Source organism: Pongo pygmaeus, chromosome 7, assembly GCF_028885625.2.
Source record: "Pongo pygmaeus isolate AG05252 chromosome 7, NHGRI_mPonPyg2-v2.0_pri, whole genome shotgun sequence".
Taxonomy (NCBI): domain Eukaryota; kingdom Metazoa; phylum Chordata; class Mammalia; order Primates; family Hominidae; genus Pongo; species Pongo pygmaeus.
In genome coordinates, this window is record NC_072380.2 from 65,092,662 (window position 1) to 65,103,763 (window position 11,102).

Sequence of the window (11,102 nt, forward strand, 5' to 3'; positions counted from 1 at the left end):
AATATGGTAGTATATCTCTATTTGTTTAAATTTTTAATATATCTCAGCAATTTTTTCAATTTTAAAAATAGAGATCTCACATTTTATTTATATTTATTCCTAAATATTCCTAATTTGTTTGTAAGGTGTTGGGTTTTTTCAAATATTTTTTGGACATTTATTGAAATTATCATATGGAAAGTAAGTAGTGAATTACATTGATTGATTTCCATACATTAAATCAATCTTACATTCCTGCAATAAATCCATCTTGTCAGGATATATCACCCTTTTTATCTCTTGCTGTATTTGATTTGCTAATATCATATGGATAATGCTAATTTTTATTTGCTAATATTATAGGGACATTGTTATGTAATTTTCATTTCTTATACCTTTGTCAGTTTGGGGTATTGAGGGTATACTAGCCCCATAAAATACATTTTGAAGGTTTCATTTCTCCTTCATTTTCTGAAAGATTGTGTGTAATATTAGTATTATTTGTTCCTTCACAAAACACAGCCCGAAGCCATCTGAGCCCCAAATTTTCTTTGTGGATAGAGTTCTCATTACAAATACAATTTCTTTCATAAATTCGGGCTTTTCAAATTTTCTGTTACTTCATAGTCAGTTTTGCTAAGCTGCATTTTTTAAGGAGTTTATCCACTTTATTTAGTCAATAACGTAACTGGCATGAAGTTATTAGTAAAGTTTAAATGTATCTTCTTTTTTACTGTTGATGTTGGTAATTGTTACCTATTTTCTTGTCAGTTGCCTGACATTCCCCTGGGCAGCACTGAGGGAGTCTTGACACTCCGAATGAAATACCATATGGCTTTGCCACCATAGGAAGTCATGAAGTCACCAGAGATGCTCACAGCTGCCTGGCCATGGGAGAAGGACTATCCATAACTATTTCTATAACAGGAGACAGCACCATGCAGCCAACTATCTTCCCAGGTCTCTGATATCCTGCATGCTAGCAGCACAACTGAGCAAATATGTGAGTGATATGAGTAAGTTACACTTGAATGGGAAGGCTGTCAGAACTTGGTGAAGTAGAGAGTTTGAGAAAGTGGCAGTCTTCCCTTATCAGGAAAAACAAAAACAAACAAAAACAAAAAAACACTCTCATGTTTTATGGGGAGAGATTGCCTGAACCAAAGGCTAACAGGCTGGGGGTTCAAAACCAAGAAGATGAGCTAACAGAAATCCAAACTTGGATAGGGTTGGATGGCCAATCCCTCACACCTGCTCCCTTCCATGCTCTAAGGAGTGTGGAATAGACACTCCTAATAGGAAATAATAGTAATGGCCAGAGAACTACTGTATTACAGAGTTTCCCAATAAAGCTTGTTTGAAAGATAGGACACAGGTCTGAAGCTTCCTCTTTGAATTCCAAGCCTACCCCTGGGGCTCTGAACCAGAGGTGCCTGGTTGCTGAAGGGCAGGGAGCTGCTGGAAAATGCAGCCCTGGGCCCTGAGGAGGCCTGAGGTGGGGCAGGAGAACTCTGTGTATCACAAGGAGCCTGCTGGAAGCAGGAGTCTTGTGGCCTCTGGATGCACACACATTCAGGAGGAAGCCAGGGAAAGAGACTGGTGCACGTTGCCTTTTTCATATACTTTGTAGGCAACAAGCGCAAAATTGAGCTAGCCAATTAGCAGCTTCTTTGCAATGAAAGCAGTCGGATCATCTATGCCTGAGGGTAAGGTCATTAGGGAGCAAAACTAAAAATGTTTACTCTAAAACTTCCCCCATCTGCACCATGATACTCACACCCAGGAGAGGAGCAAAATTTCTACTTTCTTCTGAGACATGTGAAGACAAGAGGAAGTTTACCCCTAAACACAAACTCTGTGCACAAACCAGCTGTGAGATCCAGAAGCACAGCAGCCATCCACCTGGCAACAGTCAGTGGGCTCCTCCCTAAACCAGGAGCTAAAAGCAGGACAGTGGAGGCCCCTGCTCCAACCCACAGCTGAGCACCTTTCATGCACCCCATGCTGAAGCAGCCCCAACCATCTCTGAAACTAAGTGAAACCACATTTGCAAAATTATAACTGAGGAAATCATGACAGTGAAAGAAATCAGACCTAACTGACTCCATCTTGCTTCTAACCTTTAAGCTGCCTTGTTCATTCCTGGGCATAGGCTGAACTAACTTTGGGAAGGAATTCAGTTCATGGTTTGACTCTGAAACAAAATTGATAACAGCCCTTTCCTGAAAAGACCCCCTTCTTGCCTGGGGGCCAGTCTGCCTCTGCAGGACTAACAAATTAGCTACAAGATTAGAAATTACAGATTCAGGGTCATGCAGCATCTGGCTCCAAGAGTCTGAACCACCCCAAATTGCTCCTGGGGATAACATCACTACTGTAAAACCTAAGATCAGTGCTTGAGATATTTTGCAGACCCTGCACTTGATAGATCAGTTGACACCTCCCGGACCAGTAATCTGGCTCAACTAGTTCTGCCATCCCACCCAGAAATGGAAGACAGCAAGAGAAACTCACTTCGACCACCTATGATTACATATCCAACATGACAAATCATTACTCCCCACTTTCCAAGCCCCTACCCACCAAATTATGTTCAAAAACTCTGATACCTGAATGCTTGGGGAGACTGATTTGAGTAATAATAAAACTCCAGTCTCCCACACAGCCAGTTCTGCATGAATTACTCTTTCTCCATTGCAATTCTCCTGTCTGGATAAATTGGCTCTGTCTAGGCAGTGGGCAAGGTGAACCCAAGTGGTGGTTACATAATGAAGTTCAATAATTCCCTCAGAAATGATCCGCAAAATAATGAAGGCACCAAAGACCTTTTAGGAAGGCTTTTGTTTCTTCTAACAGTAGAAGGAATCACACAGTCTTGCAAACTGGACAAGGGAGACTTCCTGAGAGTAAAAGGGAAAGGTTAATCCCATTGACCATGGCAATTTGCTGAATGATTTGGAAACTGGGTGATATGGTAGAAAAGAGCAGAATTGAAACAAATAATGGACTATGGTTGGGTTCTGATACCACTTTAACTTGCTGTGCAGCCTCATCCCTCGTTTTTCTGGAGATTCTCTTTTTCTGCTTCACTGATTTATATTTACATTAAAATCAAATGAGGCCATGTTTCTGAAATCGCATTGTCCCTACATGGTCATCACAATGACTCTGTAAGCCATGAATACAGGTAGAGGATATCTAAGTAGGATTGCTTAAATGTGAAGACTCAGAAATTTAGGAAGAGGGTAAATTACCACAGAAGGCTGCAGATCATGCCATCTATGGAGGCACAGGTCCCAGGAACCAGAATTTGCTTTGGGAAGTAAAGCTATGGATGACCATGCCCTTGTGGACTGGGGATCTCACCAAAAGGGAGAGGCTCTCCAGTTGCCTTTACCATTCATGTGCAGGGCAGGGTCATATGCCCACCCACCTCCCTTCACCGCTGCCCCAGACCAGCTGTTCTAGAGACTCTGACTTAGCTTAGGCTGCTATAACAAATCCATAAGCTGGCTGGCTTACATTTATTTCCCAAGTTCTTGAAGCTAGAAATTCAAGATTGGGGTGCCAGCATGGTTGGGTTCCAGTGAGGGCCTCTTCCTGGCCCACAGATGGCTGTCTTCTTGTGTCTTCACACCACGAAGAGCAGAGGGAGAGGAAGCAAGCCTTCTCAGGTCTCTTCTGTTAAGGGCACTCATCCCATCATGAGGGCTCCAGGTCCATTAGCCAATCACCTCCCAAAGACCCCAGCACGTAATGCTATTACATTGAGAGTTAGAATTCCAATGTATAAATTGGGGGGAGGACACAAACATTTGGTCCATAAGACAGGCAGTCTAGGATGTGTAAATAATGTGAACATTTCTTAGTGTTTACTGGGAGACTGGGTCAAGCAAAGCTCGATTTTTCAGGCTTATTATTTCTCAGTAGACCTAAACTTCAGGCTGGCCTGAGATCTACCTCAGCCACAGTGAATAAAAAGTAGAGGGATCCTATTAGTTCACAGGCTCAGTCTGAATCTTACTTGCGAGCTCATCAGGCATTCAATTCAGTCACTCAATCAACAACTACTTAATGAGCGAGGCCCAGGTGCAGCCACTGCATTGCGTACCCATAACAGATGTGGTGGCTTGCCAGGGAGGGAAGGAAAGGAGGTATCTATAACATATTGATCTCTTCTGCTAGAGAATTTGGAGATTGTGTGGTGGAAATATAACCTTATTCAGAATGGCCAAACAAGCTTGTATATATTTACTGATTTTATTTAATACTTAACTTTGAATATCTAGAAGCTTGGGGAAAAAAGTTTAGATGTTGAAAAGGTAGGCCAGGATCAAAGTATAGATACATTCTTAGGACAGCTGGAGAAAATGCAAGAAATTCTTTTTTCCATTTTATTAATTTGACATCATAATTTCATGTCTTTTCTATGCCTGACATCATTGCTAACCACGGGAAATGCATGGTACGTATTAACTGCATAATGCCCAGTGGAGTGTCTGGCACACAGCAAAGAAGAGATACTGTTAGTAATTAGCACTATTTTTGCACCTATTGTAGGCCAAATAAGTATTTTCATTGGTCAATATGTAAAACCGTTCAGTTCCTAGCACTAGGAAAAGCAACTAACCTCTCTCCCTGACAATATTCCAGGACAGGCTGCCAGTTGGACTAAGGAAGCCACTCCTGAGGAACCCTGGGAGATCTCACACTGATTTTTTTTTCTTTCCGCTGCTCAGCTATAAGGTCTGATCAAAATACATGATCTTCTTTGAAACCTAATTCCCTTATATTATGGGAGCTGAAAAGATCTCAGCTCTAAACAGGTATCCATAAATGTTTAGGCAGGAATACGTGAGACTTGCAAGTTCCGAGTAGACTTCCTATGATTCTTAGCCTAGTGAAGTTGGTAAAACCAGTCCTGGGCAGAGGTTGGAACTTCTTGAAGGGCTGCTCCACCCTCTCCAATGCTGGGGGTATTGGTCACTCACTGGCCGCCCAGCCTCTATTTGCCCACCTCAGGTAATGGCAACCTTGCTTTGCTTCTGATAGGGCAAATCACTGTCTGAATTTGCCCAGGACCTGAGGGTTTCCTAGGATGCAGGTATTTTTGGTGCCAAAACAGGACAGTTCCAGGCAAATCAGAAGGCAGGACACTGTGATCATGAGACACCCTATTCCCTGCCCTCATCTATGTGAGCTGGCAGGTTTGGCTCTGCTCCCAATCCAGAAATTTCTAGGGCTTATTGCAGCTATCTTTCAGGAACTTGAAATATTTTATTGTGTTGGCTATCCCCTGAGAAGATGGAGTGTCTAGAGCTGCTGGGGCCAACTTGCTGTGCTATCTGGGAAATTTGGAAATGGAGCCAAAAAAAAAAAAAAAAGAAATGGAGACAGAGAAACCAGCCACTTGTGACGTCATTTGAACACCCACATCAATCCACACTTCAAACGAGACCACCTCTTGTTTGAAGAGCTATAGTACATTACACATATCCCCTCTTGTAAGTCGATGTGGTTAAAAGGGAATTTCTAGATTTTTCTCACTGCTACCTAGTCAGCATCTGATTAGTCCAGTATAAGGAAACCGCTAGATACACTCCTAGCCCTCGAGGAGTTCAGCATTTATTTGGGCAAGACAGAAAAAAAAAAAAATTCGAATCCTGGGACAGCATATGACAAGAGGTGCCATTAGTAAATGCTCTTCAGTTCTGAGAAAAGCAATCTGGTCTGTGAGGATCTAGGACATTAGTGAGCTGGTCCTTAGAGGACAGGTAGGCTTCCACCAGTGAGAGGGACAGGGGGCCACCAAGTGGAGGGCCTAGTGGGAGCCACTTATTACCTACAGCAGCAACCAGTCACTATTAGTCACATGCCCCCTGCTGGAGTGGAAGCCCCTGAAGACAGAAGATTCATCTCTCCCCATACCAAGCAGAGTGCCTGGGACAAGACAGGCACTCAAAAAAGACAACGTGTTTGCACAGTCTTCTAAGAACATAAAGTAGATACATAAACTAGAGCAGAGATTTGATGTGAGATACAGTTGAATGACTATTGTTTTGAATGAAACTCTATCCACTTAACTGGTCACTACCCCAGCAGCTAAGAGGCCTGGACAGCAGGGGATCCACCTACATGGGTCCCTTCCAGGAGGCCTTGCCCTCAGGGTATAGGATGGGGACCTGGATTCAAAGACACAACTACAATATGAAAGTTTAAGTGCTTTTAGTATTCACAGACCCCTGGGGATACGAGGCAAGCCTAGAGACCACACACACACAGGGTGTCAGGGAGTACAGATAGGGAGAGAGAGAAGAAACCCATGGCCCAGAGCCTTTCTTGGGTCCAGGGTGTTATCCAAACAGGTTTCCTGGGGAGCTTTAATTGGTAGGTTGAAAGCAAGCAGGCATTAGTTCTAGAAGGTCATGCTGAGCTGAGAGGTGGTCACTTTGAGTTTTTGTGCAGATGTCTGAAGAGCTTCTTTAAAGGAAGCAACAGGAAACCAGGGAGCCCAGCCTGCTTAGGTGTCACTGAGAGAGATATTTCTAAGTTTTACTTCTGGCCACCAGCAAGAGCCATTCCTGTGGGGAACAGTATTGGAAACTGAGTCAAGGATGGACTGAGCCCTGCTTCTGGTATGAGAAAGCTAAACTTATATTTTACAATGGATATAACATAAAATTATAAATGCTCACTTCAGTCACCTCCTCAGTTCTTCTGTTTTCTTACCAGCTTTTATTTTCTTAGTAACAACATCGGTCATTCCCTATAACTATTTGTCCCCACTAGAGCGTAAGTTCCACAAGGCCAGGGGGACCTTATCCACCAGGCAGAGGCAGGGGAGGAGGGAGTACGGACTCTGGGCCAGGGCTGCTTTGGTAAGAAAGCTGGCTGTGCCTCTTATGATGCAATCTGGAACAAACTATTCAGGCTGTTTGTGCCTCAGTTTCCTCATCTGTTAATAGGGGATAATATTGGGCTCTTCCTCACAGTTTGTCATGCAAGTAAATCAAGTAGGTCACTTAAAAGTTCCTGGCACATAACAGACACTCCACAATTGATAGCTATAGTTATAGCTAGTTATGTTCATCCCTACTCCTCCTGCACCTAGAAAAATGTCTAGCACATAATTCATGTTCAGGCAATATTCTTAATTTGAATGAATGAAGAAAAGAGTAAATGGAGTTCAGGTTAAGGAATTTCTTGAATGTAAGGCAAAGAGTTATGAAATACACCATGCTGATCAGTGGGTTTCAACAAAGTAGATTTACATGAAGGTCCCAAGTGCACACACTGTTCCAGGGGCAGAATGATGGATGGGGGGCATTTTTAATATGGCTTGAAAAAGTTCCCATGTGACTATGATGGACACACCATGCCTTACCTTAAAAACATTGCTGTAAACCAAAACGGGTGATAATACAGGGGAGCATGATGAAAGTAGGGCCCGGAAACATTAATCCAACATTGGTACAGAAGATTCAATGGCAGAGAGTAAATCAAGAGTAAGGAGAAGAAAGTGAGCTGGCCTAGATACTATGCGGAGGATGTCCCTTCCCCTAAAAGCAACTAGATGCTTCATAAAATAAGTGTTTTATTTACTTGCTGGGCTTACAGAAAGTTAATTAAAGAAAAAAAAATTAGAAGTCTCAGAATTTTTTTTTTTTTTGAGATAGGGACTTGCTCTGTTGCTCAGGCTAGGGTGCAGTGGCACAATCATGGCTCAATGCAGTCACGATATCCTGGGCTCAAGCAGTCCTCCCACCTCAACCTCCCAAGTAGCTGAGACCAATAAGCACACGCCACCACAGCTGGCTAATTTTTTTTATTATTTGTAGGAATGAGGTCTCCTATGTACCCCAGGCTGGTCTCGAACTCCTGGGCTGAAGAAATCCTCCCACCTTAGCCTCCCAGAGTGCTGGGATTATAGGCATGAGCCACTGTGCCCAGAAAATATCTTAGCCTTGATCCAGAAAACAGAGGCTGAAGAAGGGATTAAGACACAGATATCAGAAGAGGCCAACTGCATACCTTATGCCATTTGCCCTGAATTGAATGCCTGATGAGCATTCAATTGCCTGATATCCTCTACCTGTATCCATGGCTGTCTTTCAGTCACATTACAGACTCATTGTTATGACCATGTAGGGACAATGTGATTTCAGAAACATGGCCTCATTTGATTTTAATGTAAATATAAATCAGTGAAGCAGAAAAAGAGAATCTCCAGAAAAACGAGGGATGAGGCTATACAGTAAGTTAAAGTGGAATCAGAACCCAACCAGCATGAATTCTTGGTTCCTCCAGTGGTTAAGGTCTCATACTGAGGAAAGGAGGAGCAAATCCTGGCTTAAAATCATTAAAACGCTATTGCTTAGTAAAGCCAAAATTGAAGGTGTGATTGTTCTCGGAATGACAACCCAAGTAAAGGAGGGAACATGTTTTTCTGGAAGATCCTACTGAAACAACTCAGTCTCAGTGAATCCCAGCTCATAGTGGTTTTATAGAGCCACACCTTAGCAGAAAGTGGTTTGAAGATGGAGGGCTTTCTGCCAATGCCTTCAGTTTCACAGCTACAGAACCCTCTAGTGCTACAAAGGCACACTACAGAAGTCAGACATTTTTGGACAGCCTTTCGATACATCTGTAAAGACTGAAACAACCAGAACATAAGAACAGAATCCCATGTTTGTTTTTATATCTCACATTTGGTTGGACCAAGGAGAAGTATCAGAAAAACTTCAGACTGTTTCCTGGTTACTCATGAGCACCTCCAACCCATCTTCTCCTTCATCTGCACCATACAGAAAATAATCAAATTCGATCATTGAAAGCCATCACTTTGGGTTTGTACACAGTACAAGCATTTCTGATAAAAAGTATCATAGATTTGATTCCATCTGACCAAGGCCACCACTGGCTGAAAACAAAATTAATGAACTTTCACAAAGTATCATTTTTAGTTTTCACTACTGATTCTTGTAGAGTTAAACATGGTACCAAAAAATCATTGTCTTTCATGAAAACTTTGGGAATTAAAATGTGCAGAAGCTGGGTCTGTTATTCTAATAGCAGTGTGTATTTTCCTTATCATTTTATCTTAAGGACATGGGAGTCCTTACCGTGCCCCATTATGTGGGGCATCAGACTCTGCCCTGAGAGTGCGTGCATGCTGGGTATGATCAGCTGCCAGTGCACACAAATACCAGATTGCCTCTGCATAAACCTTGCTGCTTTTCCAAGAAGCAGATTTTCATTCAAGGTTTTTTATTCTAAGACAGAAAAGATAAAAAAACTTCAGTGCCTTTGAGATTCTTAAAGACCATATGAATAAGCAAAATTCATCAGTTTTCTACTTTTCACATTTTTCATAATTTTGATATGTTATAATAAAGTTATGGAAAACTTTAAGTCAGCAAAGATGACTTCATAAGTTATTTATGGCTTCATAACATCAAAATGCAGCAGCTTGAAGTAAGAGTGAGCATTTCTCAGGATTCTGTTGGTAGGTTGATATTCCTTCTGCTGTCTCATCCACCAGCACAGTGGGGTCCGGATGGCCTGTTCTGGCCTCTCTCACATGTCTCAGGGGCTGGCAGGGATGTCTTGTCCACATGCTCTACCTGCTCCTTACAAGATGCTCTGATGGCAGCACTTCAAGACAGTGAGAGGCAAGTTGCAAGGTCTCTTAAAGCCTAGGCTCTGCAATTTATGCGATGCCACTTCTACCACATTCTAGAGTCAAAGCAGGTCATAGAGCTTGCCCTGAGTGAAGAGGTCTCCTAGACATCACCTCTTCATGAAAGAAATGGCAAAGTCATATTTTGGAGAGGCATGCATGAAGAACAGAGAGGTTTTGCACCCATCTTTGTAACCCATCTGGCCCAGGTTTCCCTCTGACCACAGTAACTCACAACTGTCCTGTGAACACACTCACCTCTTCCCCAGGGCAAACACATTCACCACTTCCAAAGACCCCCAAATCTCATCCAGTCGGGCCCAACTTCCATGATCTCTGTCCTGCAGTAGCGGGGACGAATGCAAATGAGAGGCCTCCTGGGGTAGCTCCTTGGATGTGGCCCCTCATGGTCCAGGGACCTGAGAACTGAATAGCCAAGTTATCTGCCTCTCACAAACACAAGTTAAACAGAAGATACAGGGCAGGAAATTCCCAACAGACACTCCCATTCCAAAGGTGCATAATAAGGAGTTACATAGCAACCACACTGCTCTACAGTAATTCCAAACGCAGTCATCAGCTGTCGTTGGGGTCTCCCATTCTGAAGGAACACAGATTTGAGCCTCATTCTGCTCCATGGAAGTCATTCTCTAATCCGTTGTTCTCTATGCTTAGCTCCACCTTCTGAGACATCTTTCAACAGGAAATGGACCATGTCGGTAGCTAAGTAGCTTTCTTAGACTACTCTCGTTCCATAAAAATTTGGGGTTCTGGAAGCTTCTTTTCAAATGTTTTTGCCTTTTTAGTCCAATTGGGCCATGCTTTCATTCATAGGACTCTCTTACAACTTTGTGGGGTTCACTCTATGCCTCAAATTTCACAAGCATACTTATTTTTGAGACAGATTTCTTTCAAATTTTGGTCCGTTGGATTGCTTTGGGAAGACACTGTTAACACTTTTAGAAGCCCTTTTGTTTTCTAAGAGGGTCTGGCATGACATTAAATCTTTCTGAGGTATCAGAAGTCCCCTAGCCACAACTTTGATTTTATGTTTCTTTACCCTGAGGCTATTTCAGAACCTTTTGTCAGTTGGAGAGACTGAAAATGTGGTAAATGAGAAACAGTTTTATTTTCAACCCAGCAAGTACTATCTCTTCTTTATTTTCTCAGAATTTTGTTTACAAATCAAACAATTCTCTCTATAGCTTCTTTATAGTATTGCACATGTTGTCATACCTACACAGAACTGCCCAACTGGCCTTTTCAACATTTTGTCTAGAGATCTCCTTAGCCAGACACAGGAATTCATTAGGAACATGGCATTTCCTAACTTCCAGTTACTGCAGGTGACATATTTGCCAGTTATTCCCCCACTACATAACACAGGTCACCCTTTTCCAGCCTCAAAAAGTTATTTTCTCAGCCGTGCGTGGTGGCTCATGCC

At 42.6% G+C, this 11,102-nt stretch overlaps 1 protein-coding gene across 1 annotated transcript in view; it reads right to left on the bottom strand.

The window, feature by feature from the left end:
* The window catches only part of OPRK1 (opioid receptor kappa 1), a 167,442-nt gene extending 157,324 nt beyond the window's left edge, over nt 1–10,118 (bottom strand). Inside the window, exon 1 of the mRNA XM_054499482.2 lies at nt 9,917–10,118. The gene's annotated coding sequence lies outside the window, so the exon portion shown is untranslated. The remainder of the gene's footprint in view (nt 1–9,916) is intronic.
* Nucleotides 10,119–11,102: the final 984 nt, after the last annotated feature.